Consider the following 15,134-nt stretch of genomic DNA (forward strand, 5'->3'; position numbering starts at 1 on the left):
TATGGCAAAGATGAGGACTGATGAAAAACTAGGACTAGACAAGAGCAGCTTTAAGTTTAAGATTTTTGTTTTCAATCCCCCTATGATTAAATGCTAGACGTTCATTTCAGATCTGAGTATGTTAAGGAAGAGATTGGATTCATAACTTTGCAGTAGTGTGCATAGATACAAACGTTAGGAATTAATGTACAAATGACCGTGTTCTATCTGTCCAAATAGTTACATCAGCACAGGATTTTTCTGCTAAGCAGAATGATCAGGAATCTTTGGCTTGCTAGCTTAGCATCTAAGTGTTAAGAATTTATTTTAGATTGCGTGGAACTGTTAACACCTTGAGCAGAATTCATGGCGATGAATCAGGCTCAATTAGAGATAGTTTAGGTAGAGCAAACAATTGTCATCAACATCTGAGCATTCCGTAGAAATTATAACTTCTTGATGTCTGTACCCTTGTGGAAAAAATGATTTCTAGCAGCACTTCATGTTCATATTAATATACAGTGGATGTTATAAGCCTGTTATTCTACCTTCTAAAGAGATGATGAATAACTAATGTGAACAATACTGTTTAACAATATATTTTTCTTATTATTTAACTATCATGAGTAAAGCTATTTGAGATGGCTCTTATACCTACAGAGAAGTATTAATCTGCTCAGCAGTTATTAGTAGACAGGAGCTAACATGCTACTGCCACACCACACAGTACCAGCAAGGAGGCAGCTTGTGAGTGGGTGAAAAAAGGATAGCCAGAAAGATTTCCTCATTGCCTTGTGAGAGAAATGTACCTCAGATGGTAGGTACTGCCTTGGAAAGTCATTCAGCTTAGAAGCCTGTGAATGAGGAATTAGTCACAATCCTGGTTGCTATTCCAGTGCCCGGGAGACATTTGTGACAAGTACAGACAAGTGTGAAAAGCTCTGATAATAAATCCAGAGATAGCATTCATCTGAAGATTCGATGTCCCTACAGCAAGGAGGGAAAGTGTTATTCACTGGCATTCCTTAAAACACTCCAAGTAAATGGCTATTAATCTGCCTACAATGATATTCTCAGAAATCTAATTCTATTAAGTGCTGGGGCCTTAAGAAGTGCTATGAGAGTTAATGCCCTATGCTTGCAAGAAGCATTTGTTCTCAGTGGAAAAAAAAAAAAAGCCACAGTAAATCCTTAAGTGCAAATGCAGAGGTAAGTAGCTGGTATTTGTTTCTTAGTTGTATTTATTTCACTGCAAATTTTAATGCATCCTTTCCAAATGAATATGGAACGCTCTATTTGCTGATCTTTTGCATTAATGTGGTCAATATAATTGGAGCTGAAATGTGCTGTTTGCCAGACTTTCTATCTGCTGCCAAGAAAAACTTGGGTGTCATTTTAGAAAAATCCATGGGCAGAAGAGGAGGAGATCATGACCATCTGTCTATGCATCAAAGGCAGAATCATTACAGGGGAAAAATAACTTCTCTGTTATGTTTGCCGTCCATATTTGCCCTTCCAAGTAAGTTCAGTTAGTGACTTCTGAAGACCAATATTTTCAAAATTGACTTGTGGCTCTAATGGTGCTTGGAAAGAAGTTGGGGGAAAATTTAAAGGGCAAACCTGCACAGTTTGGAAGTAAATGATGTAGCAGGAGGATAACATTAGAGGAAAAGTGCAGAGTTGCTGTGGAATTTCATGAATGCTCTCTGTTGCACCCTTCTTGGATCTGGGGCCATGGATGTAGATATAGAAAGGAAGCACATAGTCTCCTATTTGTCTTGCAGACAGATTACAATATTCCATGTCCATTGCATTTACAGACTTCTTGAATTAACATTTAACAAAGGGAACACAGACTTTGCCTTTGAGAAAGGTGACAGTAATTATGCACCTGGACCCATGTGAGCCTTAGAATCTCTTTGTGAATTAAGGTAAAAGTCTGAAAAGCAAACATGCTGCAAAAAAGATGCGTAGAGAAGAGGAGGCATATCTGTAGTATAGCTAATACTTTGCTCTTTTTATTTGGTTGGTTTCTAATTGAACGTTCTTCAAAGTGACAATCTTGGCATCATACTGAAAGTGCATATAAAGAGTTAAACGATGAATGTCTGTTAAAAGCCTTCAAACCTGGAGTATTTTAGGAGCTCTGTGAGCTCCAGTATCAGTAATCAGTCTGGCATAAAGGTCTCTATGATGAGAGTGAAATAACAAATTGAAAATGCTCGTAACCATGGGAGTTCTGTTTAGACTGCCACTTTCAGCATTGCTACTGCTCTAGTTCGGTCTGCTATAGTAACCGCCTCAGTTCCCAGTAAGTCCCACCTTCTAGCATACTCTCAACAAATGACTGTCATTCTGCAGGATGTGACACAGAAGTCCAGACACCGTTATCTAAAAATATTGCTCTGGTTTTCCTGAGCAGGAATCTTTCATAGTGTCAGTCTTCAAAGGAAAGACTTACAGTTCTTATCAGGAGTTCAGGGTTTTCCTTTGTATTGAGGATCTGAATTCTCTCCTTTGAAGATAAGAAAACTCTGCTATCACAGAATTTATCTGAATTCAAATGGCTCTCCAGATTTGATAAACTGTTTAGGACTACCAGGATCAGATCCTAAAAATGTGTACATAGAGAGTTCAAAAGGTGAATTAGTTTTCCTTCTCTTTGCTATTCTTGATTGCTGTCTTGCCTGGTAATAAGTAGTAATATCTAAAAATGTCATTTTTAATATATGATTTTTATAGAATTACACTACGACTCAACATTTTAAAATAAAAATAAATATTTTACAGGCAGACCAGGGTATGACTTTTGAAAAATTATTGCCTGTTTTTAATAAATTTAAAACCAAGCACAGGCGATTCTTTAATATTTGATCAGATGTCAATTCTATGGCTCATGTACTTGAAATAGAAGAAGAATTTTAATTTCAGTACATTTTGAACAGTCAGAGCATTCCATCACATCTGGGAACAGTGAAGAGATGAACACATTACAAGCTTCTTCCTAACACCAAACACAAAGCATTACCACAGCCTCAGGTAAAACACACCATCAGGAGAAATAAATGGAAAAATATAAACTGCCTAACAAAGATTGTAAAGAGGTGCTGACAATTCAGGTAAATAGCCTTTTATATTAGCAAGGTTGAATGACATCTTGGAAAAAGTCTATTTGCAAATTCTCTATTTAAAAAAAAAAAAATCAAAGCTAGGTTGCAGTAATGATGTTAAGTTTGCTAATGTTTACATGAGGTTTCTTGCTTGAATAATATGCTAATCACCTTTTTAAGCTTTTAGCCTTCAATTTTAAGTTAACAGTGCAACTGAATTTGTGTACTTAAAAAAAGAAAGTTAGAGTAAAATCTAGTAACTGAGAGCTGCTGTAACCTTTGCATAGAGCTGGTGCTGAGGAAAAATGTTTAATTCTATACTGTTACATATAATTAAACATTATATATATTCTCTGAAGTTTAATAAAACAACAAACCCACATATGAGGTATGTTTGTGCCCCGTCACTGTGTAATACTGACCACAAATAGTTGACCATGAACAAATAGTTGGCCATGATTAGTAAATTTTACTGTCTGAGCTGCATAATAGGATATCCTGTAAAACAGGAGTGTTAGAAATCTGCATGGAGGATTGAACTGGAAGGTTGCCAGAAGTTCAAGGGCCACATTTATTTTGCATAAAATGGAGCAGATGGTAGCTGACTTCATCTTTGATACTGTGGTACAGTCCGCAGAGATTATAAATCCCAGCATGAAATGCTCCATTTTTTTTGCTTACACTGAGCGGGTGATGAAGGAAGATACAGCGTATCTTGCAGATATTTGCGAACACCTAGTTTTACATTAGGTTTGATGCTGCATTATTGTTTCTCATCTAGATTTTTTTCCTGCAGGAGTTCTGTTTAGCACCCCCAACTAAAAGTATGCAATTGATTTGTAACCACAGCTATTTGGCAGTTTCTTGGCAATATTGTTGGAGCTTAGCCTACACTGGCATAGAAATACACCCACTTTTTTTGTTTTACTCCTTTACATAAACGTTTATAAATCATCCATCACTATTTGATTTTTCTGATGCTGTTCACATGCATAACCAGATCAACCAATAGATTAAAAGCTTAATGTCAGCGTTTGAAATTCTTAGACACTCTCAAAAAGCCTATGGGATATTAACATATTGCTAAGGAGAGGATGTCTTAGATTGTCCCTGGGGACCTTTGCCTAATAGCTATTTAACATGCCACGAGTGTCCGAGATTAACAGCTTTTTTGGATGAGAGAATAAGATTTGGTGTTTAATTCAGCAAATCTTAAATTTAAAAATAGCTCCGCTCGTATTAAGCAAAACAAGCAAACACTGATCAAATGTTATAAAACCAAAGCTGTATAACATCAGATTTCCAGGAAATACACATCTACGTGTGCATGGCTGAGAAAACATTATGGATAGTATTAGATCAGGAAGCATTTGTAGATATACTTGCTGCACCAGGTCACATTATTAACTCACATATGATATCCAGGAACTTAACCATTTTTATTTCTATTGCTAAGGTTTAGATACAAAGTGCTTATCTGATGAAAATACTGCTGTTCCAGGTTCAAGGGGACCAAGCAGTGGATGTGAGCACACTGAGGAAGTGGGCAGTGCATTTTGGCAGTGGTGATAGATGTGAAAGACAAACCATGCTCTGAATGGCCATGCAGATTTTCATGGATGCTGCATGCAGGTAATTTATTGCTGGAAAAAAAAAAAAGCATAGCTGATCATGGGGACTATGTTGAAAAATAGTATTTTGTAGCTGAGAACTTGCTTTATCAAATACTTTTATTGTGCTTATTGTATCTGTTGTAGTTTGCAAGGAAGTAGGAGGCATTACTTTCAGAGCAGCCTATGTACTTTGTAAGAATGCTGCTCAAATGTGATTTCTGATAACTAGATCTGTTAGTAGAAAGATTATCTGAGAAGTCGTTACAATTTGTAACTGCTAGTATTCCTGTATTTATTTCCTTGGGGGGGGGGAGAAAAGTGAAATGTTTTGACATCCAATGATATGATCAGTATTATTTAATACTTGTGAGGCCCTGACTTAGCCTGTCTGCTTTGCTGTAACCTGGCTGCACAGAGCAAACAGAAATATGGAGGTTTAAATGGTGCAGATTTCTCTGCATGTCTTTCACGTCCTACTCCCTGTATCCCATGTAGGTGTCCCTGTATTGCTTGTCTGGATCTCTAGCTCAATCTTTTTAAAAAAAAGTTTAAGATCTGAGCAAAGTTCAGATAGGTACTTTGTTGGAGGCTCCTGGTGCTGTAGTTCTCACCTTTAGTACTATGTAATGTCATGAATACTTCTAATCTCATGATATAGTAACAGCTGCACAGCAAGAGTTGTATCCATTGCTTCAGCTGGAATAGCACTGGAGCTACCTGTGGTTTGTGACAGGGTCTGACTCAGTGCAAAGCCTAGAGTGCATCACCAAAACCTATGGGCTAGAACTGACATGCACAACTTCTGCTGAGAACTGTGCCAAGCCTATAGAAGTCATATTTCATCTTTATAGATGGACATGAACAGGGTCAAATCATTATTTTACTATTACAGACAGTAGGATTTTTTCATTAATTCCTTTTAATGTCTAAAAGGGGAGGGGGGCTGTAGGAAAGGAGACAGATCTTTAGCAGGGTCTGTTGTGATAGGAGTAGGGGAAATGGTTTTGCACTAAGAGAGGAGGGGGGGTGTAGATGTATATAAGAAAACAGGTTGGTTTTAGTATAAAAGTAGTGAGGCACTGGCACAGACTGCCCAGAGATGTGGGTGCCCCATCCCTGGAGACACCCAAGGTCAGGCTGGAGGGGCTCTGAGCACCTGATGGAGCTGTAGGTGCCCCTGTTCGGTGAAGGAGACTTGGACTAAATGGCCTTCAAAGGTCCCTCCCAATTCAAACTGTGCTATGGTTCAGGAATTACTGCTCTTGTCCTAATTCTGCAACAGGAAAACAACAAAAAAAAAGAGAAAAATATTTAGAAATGACTGCAAGTGCATCTCTTCCTTTACTTGAGGATTCTGTTTTCAAACAATGGCTTCCTCTTACAGCTTTTAATACTTAGTCATTTTAATCAGCATGGAGTTGTTCTAATTTGTTACTTCTGTCTTTTGATTATGAAATATGACAGTTCTAAATATTTAATGGGAGCTGGTATAATAGCCATGTGCTTTTGTTGTATACTGCAGTATTTCCTTCCTTAGCATCATAAAATATATAATATACCTGTAGCAAAGAGAGCCTAGTAGAGAATACAGATGGAACTGAATTTCTAAAGCAGTCGTAAGTTCACAAGTGCTGTTCCCAATGTCTCACATCTCATGAGCACCAGTGAAAAAGTTTCTCTATTTTCCTTTTAATGCAGTAAGTCCACATACAATTCAAAAATTCACTGTTTGTTTAGAATTTGTTTTATCTTTAAATATTCTTTGAAACAGGTATTATTCTGCCAAGAAATTATCTCCTAAAATGAGTTTATAGAAAAAATATTCTAATTTGAAATAGAATTGTACAAAACATTATGGTGTAAAAGTCTGAGAGTCATGTAGAGAGGTCTTTTGTTCATGTTTTAAGTCTCCAAGTGAAGACTACTATAGGCAAGAACACAGCTGGAAAGCCCCCTAAATGTTTCATTGTTGGTTCAGAAAAGAGAATTCCATCCACAATCTTAACAGAAGTAGAACAAGCTGATAATATGGAAAAGAACAACAAGCATTTTATGGCATCTGAAGTGAGTTCTTCCTGCTGAAAGACTAATTTCAGGTTGGCTGCATGTTTGCAAAGGCTGAAATAACTTTCATGATCACATCAAAAATGATGCAAATCAAAATAGGATTTTGATATGTGCAAGCAATAAAAATAAAATAGGAGCCCCAAACTTTCACCAAAATCCAGAAAGCCTGCAGTGCACTTAAGGCTGTTACTGATCAAACTACTGATGCTAGGCCAGTAACGGGAAGGCAAAAATCATGCCAAAATCAGATTTTCATTATAGAAGAGCTAAAGAGACCGAACAAAGCTACTCATATATCCAAAATAATTAAGCAGCAAGCATAGAGGTAGACAGCACTACGTACTTTTCTTAAGACAGTGGTTGCAAAAGAACATGAAGTTGTGTTATCTGTGCGTTGCTGCCAAATCAACAATAAGCTCTGCATTCAGTTTACATCACCAGTTCATCCTGACCACAAAGATCGAGGCAGTGGCGGCGTGTCAGTGATGAGTCGCTACTGTTTTCATTGCTCAGTTATTCACAACAGTCCATCTGGGACTGCTGCTGCAGAAGCTGATTTTCATCTCACCTGCATCTTTTCTCACCTCTGTTAAACTGCATCTGAGACTTGCTATGTGCTGTGCTCTAGCTCCCATTCAGCCATCTGACTCCTCTGTATCTTGACCACTGCAGATACAAAGTACATCAAGGGCATTTTTAAAGCTTTTTCCTCATTAGCGGAGATGCTGCTTCCTGACTGTGTTCTCAGTGTCATTTTGAGGTTGTGTCTAGCTGACAGCCATATGGCATGTAAGCTTTCTGCCAGTCCAAAGGAAACTGTACATCAAAGAGCATTGTTTAGCATTCCAATTGTGTATGCGTTCCAAATAAACCCTGTAAAAAAAAAAAAAAAGCCCAACTAATGTGGTCAGAATCTGAGCATCATGTTTGAAATTTGTGGGAAAAAAAGTACTTCTCAAAAGGTGGGTGTGAATTCTAATGTGGAATCTTTGTTTTTCACTAAAACATGGAATACTTGCAGGGTGTTCTCAGTGTTGATTCTAACAACTGGGAATTAGGAACTGGAGCTGCAGTGTGCTATGTAACAATTATTGAGTTCTTTAGAGTTGAAACAAAAATAATTGGAGTGTAAATGTTACAAAAATACCTGAGAATTTCTGAGAAATATTAGGAATAAAATAGTTACCCAGAAAAGAGAATTTGCTTTTTCCATTATGAATAAATTTCTGTATCAATATGGAATAGAAAACCATTACTCAGCACCAATATCATCAGAAATACCACAACTCCTCATTTCTAGTTGCTTCGTTCATTCATTACAGTCCTCTTCAGGCAGGATTTTAATTCAGGCATCTGACACCATTTGCTTGGTAAATAATACAATTCAAGTTTGAAGGGAAAATGAGGTTGCTGATTTGGAAAACAAAGACTTCCATGTTATATCTCTAATAAAAGCACAAAGATTTTATTTTTCCACATGGTCATTAATTGCAAGTACCAGGAATATAAATCTAAATATGTGAATGTGTGACTTTTCAACTCACTGCTGGAGAAGCAGATAATGGCAGACAGTTTGTGGCTCAGTGTGAGAACATTCCAGCCAGGAGGTTTGTGGTACGAGGGTGAATAAGTGTGGAGGGTTAGGCTGAGCACTGCCTTTATTCAATTAGATCAAGATTTGTTTAGAAAATATGATGATCAGATTCTGTATTAAATGTAGATTTTTATTAACACTATATGGTATTTAATTTTTAGAATGTTTTAATTGCTGAGATAGTCATTATTAAAATAGAAATTATCTACCTTGATACATGTTTTTCTTTCTAAATGTTTTTTCAGCCTCAAATACCACCTGGAACTATAGAACAGTTATATTCCAGTTATACTTCTGAGAAGAATCCGATTCTTATTTTAAATTGATATGTCAGCCTCACTAGGTTAACTTCCAGGAGATATTTTATTCAAGAATTAACTTTTTGCCAATGCCAGTAGCCTAGATTGCAGCACAATGTGAAAGCCTTCCCTGGCAGAGTAATTCTGAACAGAAGGCTGCCTTTAAGCATCACTTCTCCATATATGCCGCTGCTTCCTGATGTTTCATCCTTATCTTTCCTGAAAAGTAAAATATTAGCCTGTCTCAGACCTTCAAAGGGATGAGCTGTTTTCCACTGACTTGTACACGGCCTTTTAAAAAACTAATTTTGGGGATTGGCAGATCTGTGGAATAATCCCAGCTCGTTGTAAAGGATATGCACAGTGTTCACATTAGCTCAGAAAACATGAAAACATCTTTTTTTAAAGACTGTCACATGCAGATAGGCATCTGCTTATCGTTTATGTTTAATATCTGTACTCCACCTGTCTAAATAAAAGCAATAGCAGTTGACTGATCCATTGTTAATGTTTCCCAGTGAAGCCATATATTACAAGTGTTGCAGGAGAGAGAACTACCAGTCCAACATACACATTTTGTTTGTAACAATGAAATTAACTGCAAACCACCAGTTGTTTAGGGCTTCAATGTTTTGCTAGATATTTAATGTCTGGAAAAAAAATTATTTGCTGCACACAGGCTTGTATTAATATTATTAGCACAATTAAGAAAATCACCCTGCAAATATCTGCTGCAGGCACATTAAAACAACAACAGGCAAGCAAACAAACCACTTGATAGAAATCTGTGGGCTGCAGAACATCGCAGTAGAGATTCTTTGCAGAATTCTGTGCAGTCTTTGCTTACCTTTGTTGTTTCCTAGGATGGATTTTTATTTTCATAGCATTCTCATTTGTGATTTAATACGGCTTGCTCATACAATTAATTGTGTTATTATAATTGTGGCACCAGAGTAGTATTTCTGTTGTTTGAGGCACAGTAATGCAATACTATTAATCATAATGCTGTATGAAAATTCCACTTTCTCTCTGCACATCAGACAAGCATCGAAGAAGTGTGCGTTGAACTTCTCTCCTATTGTTTACAGTTCAGTTCTACAGTGCTACACTGCACTCCATTGCTAGCAGACCTCAGTGTGGGTCCACATTACTGAACATCATCTTTACTGCAGCTGACAGGAAGAGTAGTGTTGGCCAGAGAGAATGTGAGGAAAGAAACTAGAGGATATTTTCACTACTTTTATGCACTTATGCAGTGCGGGCACCTGGAATAATGTAACAGCAGAGCACACTGAGAGGAGACAGAATGCTATATGGCTTGGTGAAATAGGGAAGAAAATAAATAATCAAGGTGAGAAGTTAGCACAGAAATAACGTCTTCCCTCCCCCTGCCAAACATTGTGTAATGCAAAAAAGATATAGGTTTCAGTTTTAAAAAAGAGATGATTATTTTGATAAGAATGCCTGTAGTATGCAGAAATGTAATACCACGAGTCAGCATAATAAGAGTTTGTGATAAACAGTTAATAAATGTTAGAGGTGACAGAATGACACAGGCTGTTACAGGCTGTGGTTGTGCATGGGAGCCATCTCAGACAGTCAGTGTTCATGTGCCATCCTTGCTTTCATAGTTCAATAATGGTGCTTCCCCATTGTTAACTCAGGGCTGTGAAAATCACAAGAAGTTGAATCTGGCTCTTGCTTGCAAACTTGCATGGAAGCCACAGTTGCGGCGTTTCTCTAATTTCTCTCCTGGATAGAATGAGCATCTATTCATTCTGGATCTTAGTATGAATACTGTCAACCTAACAGTTATTTTTATAAATTTAAATTCCTTAATTACTTTAAAGATATCTACCATTTTATCAATTTTTTTCAAATCAGCCTATGTGCTCAAAACCTATTAAAGGAGCACGTGTGCTGTGATAACATAAATCTCCTTTCCTTAGTAAACTGAGCTAAATACCTCTAAGAAGCCAAATGAAGGTTTAATCTTTAAGTAATGACATTTACAAAAAATCTGTTTCTTACAGATGGCCCTTCCGAATTTAATGTCAGTTTATTACTACTATTCAAAGGTACAGGAATAAATAAACTGTATTTTTTGGAAGAATTTTTAACCCCTCCTCCACATTTCCATGAAAAAAACATGATTTTCCCTCAAGCTGTTCAGAACACTTATACCTGAGATGTTACACAGCAAACAGTTACTTTGTCTGCTTCAGAGCTAAGTCAATATTAACACTGATGAAGTATGCATTACCATGGTATTCAGATGGACTTTGCATTTTGATTAAAGTACAAACATATCAGGGATGCCAGACGTGCAGTCCAGGTAGGCAGCATGCTTTCTGTTTTGTAATGTGTCAGGGGATCCACAGACTGTCTACAATTTAGTCAGTGACCAAATACTCAAGAATCTGGAGATGGTGGAGAGCCTAAAGATGTATTAATACCATTTCAGAGTTACAGCTTGCAACTTTCATTTTTTCTTTTAAGGCACTGTGGCAATTCCTGTTAATAACACAGTATGTCCAACATGCAGGAACTTGAAGGAAAGGCAAACAAGTCAATTGCTGAATATTCAGGTAAAGAAATAGCTGTATAGATCTGAGGCCTGTTGGTCAATTTCAGTCGTCATAAATAGCAATCAGTGGATAGTAAAAAAAAAAAAAAAAAAAAAAAAACTCCTTATCATTTTTAAATATTTTAAATAATGTTTTGGTTTATAATGTTTTTTTTAAAGTAAAACAATTATATCATTATTTAAAGTGATCATTCAGATGCTACAGAGAAACTTTCTAGAACTCAGGAGAGAATATTTACCTTCTAGAGATTCTTGACAAAACATGGCAAAAATACAGCTTAAAGGAAGGCTACAACACAGTATTTGTGTGAAAGAATGTTTTAGAGAGGCCAACTCTTTCTTTTGATATTTTCTGAACTTCATAGTGGAATGTAAATGCAAAATTCTAGGACGTGATAATTGAAGCAAGATACCCTCCTGTACCAACTGTCCCCTGTGTGCTGACTGCAAGGTGCTTGGGGGCTGCTGCAGCCCTTTCCATCCCTTGGTATCACCCTGCAGTGAGATGAGCAGGCACCTCTGTGGCCCTCCATCCTCCCTCAGCCCTCTGCGCTCAGTGCTGAGCAAAGGCTGTGCCAACAGGCTGCTAAGTGCCTGGGTCCCTCCCCAGCTCTGAGCTCTGGGCTGAGCCCTCACCCCATGGGGGTCATTCCCTCTGGGGAGAGCAGAGGGGACCCAGAAAGCCCAGGGCAGACTCTAAAGTACTCAGGTAAAAATGGAGATGCGCTTACTGGTTTTGCTTTAGAAAAATACTTTAGTTTCTTATTATCATTATTATTTTGTATTGCATTTGTATTTGAAATAGTTTATTGTCCAATTTTGAAACCAAAGTCCTAATAGAGCAACTGGCATGGACCTTCATGCTGAGCTTAAGTCTTTCTTCCTGTCCAAACCAAAGTCTTCTGCTTCTCCAATGGAAAATTGCCTCAGTACCTTCTCTGGTATTTCCTGCAGGCCCCAGGGAGCTTGTTCTCTGGATTCCTCCTGGTCCTAACACAGCAGCTGAGAATATGCCAGCCCAGTCCTGCCCTCTTCTTCAGGGCTCACCTGGAAGCCATGTGGAGCTTCGTGCCATCTGCCGGTCTCCTCCTGTTGTCCCAGCATGACTGCTTAGAGGATGCAAGTCCCAATCCTGCCGCCTTCTTCAGGACTTGCCTCGAGGCTGAGGGGAGTTCAAGGCCATCCATTAGACTTCTATTGTTCCACATAGCAGCTCAGAGAGCACTAGAATCAGTCCTGCCTCTTTCAGAACTCACCTCAAGGCTGCAGGGGTCATCCATTGGACTCCTCCATTCCTAATGCAGCAGCTTAGAGGATGCCAGTCCTGCCCTCTTCTTGAATGCTCAGCTGGAGGTCACAGGTAGCTCAGAGCTGTCTAGCGGACTCCTCCCATTGTCCCGGTGCAGAAGTAGAGAGGGCACCAGTCCCAGTCCTTCTCTTTTCCTCGGGATCTCAGAAAAGAAGAGGTGAGGGGTCTTAGGGAAGAATGAGGATGGGGAATGGGGAAGAAGGGTTTCTAGACAGCAGCAGCGGGCTTAGGGGCTTTCTGGCAGGCAGTGACTGTTCAGTGCTGAGATGGAAATCGAGGCCTCCTGGTGCACCACCAATGGATGTAGCAACATCTCTGGGTAAGCATGATGTAGTGTTTGCCCAAGCCTGATGGAGGTGGGTCCACCTCCATGGGCTCAGTGTTGTTCTCCAGTGGGTCTACATCCATTGGTTTGGGCTTGCTGATGCTCTCTAGAAGACGAAGCTTCTTTGGTTCCCACAATGGGAGGAAAGGGTCTATCCAAGAAGTCCAAGAAGCTCCTTGTCTCAGGTATGTGCTTTTTGGACAGAAGTCGGTTACCACTGGAGCGACTGAGGTCTCCAGGTTTGTTCAGTGAGGGGAGGCCTACGGCAGCTGCAGTTCCTCACAAGAAGTGGAGGGCAGCACTCTGGGGACAGTGACAGGGCCCGAGGGAATGGTAAGGAGCTGTGTCAGGGGAGGGGCAGGTGGGGGTTAGGGAAAGGGTCTGCACCAGATGGTGGTGGGCATGGCTCTGAGCTGCTGCAGCTGAAGGAGTATTTGCATTTGGGTGGTCCCTTTGTGGAGCCAGGGGTTGGACTTGACAATCATTGTGGGATCCTTCCAACTTGGGATATTGTATGTCCAGCTGGTTTTGTAAGGGAGGGAAGCAATGCCCCTCTTCACCCAAAAGTCCAGATCAAGTTGCTTTCATTTAGGATATAGAAGATCTATTTCTATTTCCTTCTACTGCTAGTGAAGATCCACTCATCTGTGCCAGGAAGGATTTTGGAATCAGCCGTCTTTGTTGTCGTCGTTGTTTCATATAAGTGTTTACTGAATAGGAATGACTCAAGCCTGATGAGTAAATGGGGAACTGGGGTGATAAGAAAACAATCCCCATCCTCTCACACTTTGCTACTTTAATACTTTTTTTCCTTTTGGTTTAGCAGCCAACTTTGTTAAGAAAAAAATAATCAGGCTCAGATTTTCCCGTAATTCATGAACATGTTACAGATGTGGTAACAGTGCCAAGAAAGCAGTTCCAGTACCAGTTTTATGAACAGAAACTGCCATGCAAATACAGTTCATTGTAAAGGATATAAATTAATCTAACAATCTAAGATGGTGCCGCTTTCTCCTTATTGTGATTTTTCCCACAGTTGCTGATATCTCAGCAGAAATTCTGAATAATATTCTTCTAAAGGAAAAGTAGGTTTAACAGCTTTCCTTCTTTTTTGTGCGTGTTATTAGTTCCTTTCTTTTGGAAAAATGTGAATATGAGAAAATACTTTTAATTTAGGAGCTGGAATGTTCATTTGTTTATTCTTCAGTTATTATTAAAATCTTCCCAAGAGTAATTCATTGTGATGTAACATGGTTATTTTATTATATCAAAGAAGGTGCATCATTTAACCCCTTCAGCATTATTATTATCAGTAGTTTCAGAACTACCTTGTTGAAGTCATGCACAATACCTCTTTTTTTCTCTGACCAGGATTGTGAGAGAAAGTGATATATAGAGAAAAAAAAAAAACAGATCAAGCAGTAGCATTCTCACATTTCATGTCAGAACAACCTGGCAATTGCTGTCACAAGACTTCAATAAATTCACATGAATTTCTGCCCCATTTTTTTTTCTTGAGTAAAAAATATGACTACAAACTTTACTGAATAGAGTCATTTTTCAACAAAAGTCTCTAGGACATACACTGAATCAGTATTAAGTCACTTCTCACACTACTGAAGAACAGTGTTCTTTACTACTGAATTACTGAATTGGATAGAAAGCAAAACAATGGTCTTCCACATGGATTTTCTTTACTGTGTGGAGTACAGACAGTAGCAAACATCTAGCATTCAATTTGTTCTTAGGTAAATGATAAAAATGAGTCCAAAAGACAAGGTGTATGCCCTCTGTCACTGATGTGAGAACAGGACAACTGGTTGCAATAGATAATTGAGCGTATGTAGTGTTAACTTCTAAAACGAATTTCTTAAATGAGGAAAAGAATAAAAGGCTTATGTCATAATGTTGATGTAATAACTTTGTTTTCATGTAAGGTTACCATAAAAAAAAATCTGGAAACTGAACATTTTCTTTAAAATAATCTGTCAAAATAACAACTTAGACTTAGCGATGGCTCTGTTTGCAGCCATTTTCACTCTTATAGAACTCATCTGATTCAAGCATTTCTTGTAATTTTAAATAGCTTTGAATGTGTTCTGGCCTGAGGAGTCTGAGTAATGTTAATAGGAGAAGCACATGTGCACTGAAGGGACACTGACTCTCCTTGATTATAAATATATACTTTTAATCTTGCATAATGGTATACCGAATGTGTTTAAAAAAAATAATTAGTGTTTGGGGTTGGTTC

General features: G+C 38.4%; 1 long non-coding RNA gene across 1 annotated transcript; it reads left to right on the plus strand.

Annotated features, from left to right (window-relative positions):
* Positions 1-4,594: 4,594 nt before the first annotated feature.
* Positions 4,595-12,512, plus strand: LOC149916258 (uncharacterized). The gene is made up of 3 exons (XR_016470349.1): positions 4,595-4,721; positions 11,162-11,250; positions 12,204-12,512. It is a non-coding gene; the product is annotated as an uncharacterized LOC149916258 (long non-coding RNA).
* Positions 12,513-15,134: the final 2,622 nt, after the last annotated feature.

The sequence above is a fragment of the Phasianus colchicus genome, chromosome 12 (genome assembly GCF_987193195.1).
Source record: "Phasianus colchicus chromosome 12, bPhaCol1.hap1.1, whole genome shotgun sequence".
Lineage (NCBI taxonomy): Eukaryota > Metazoa > Chordata > Aves > Galliformes > Phasianidae > Phasianus > Phasianus colchicus.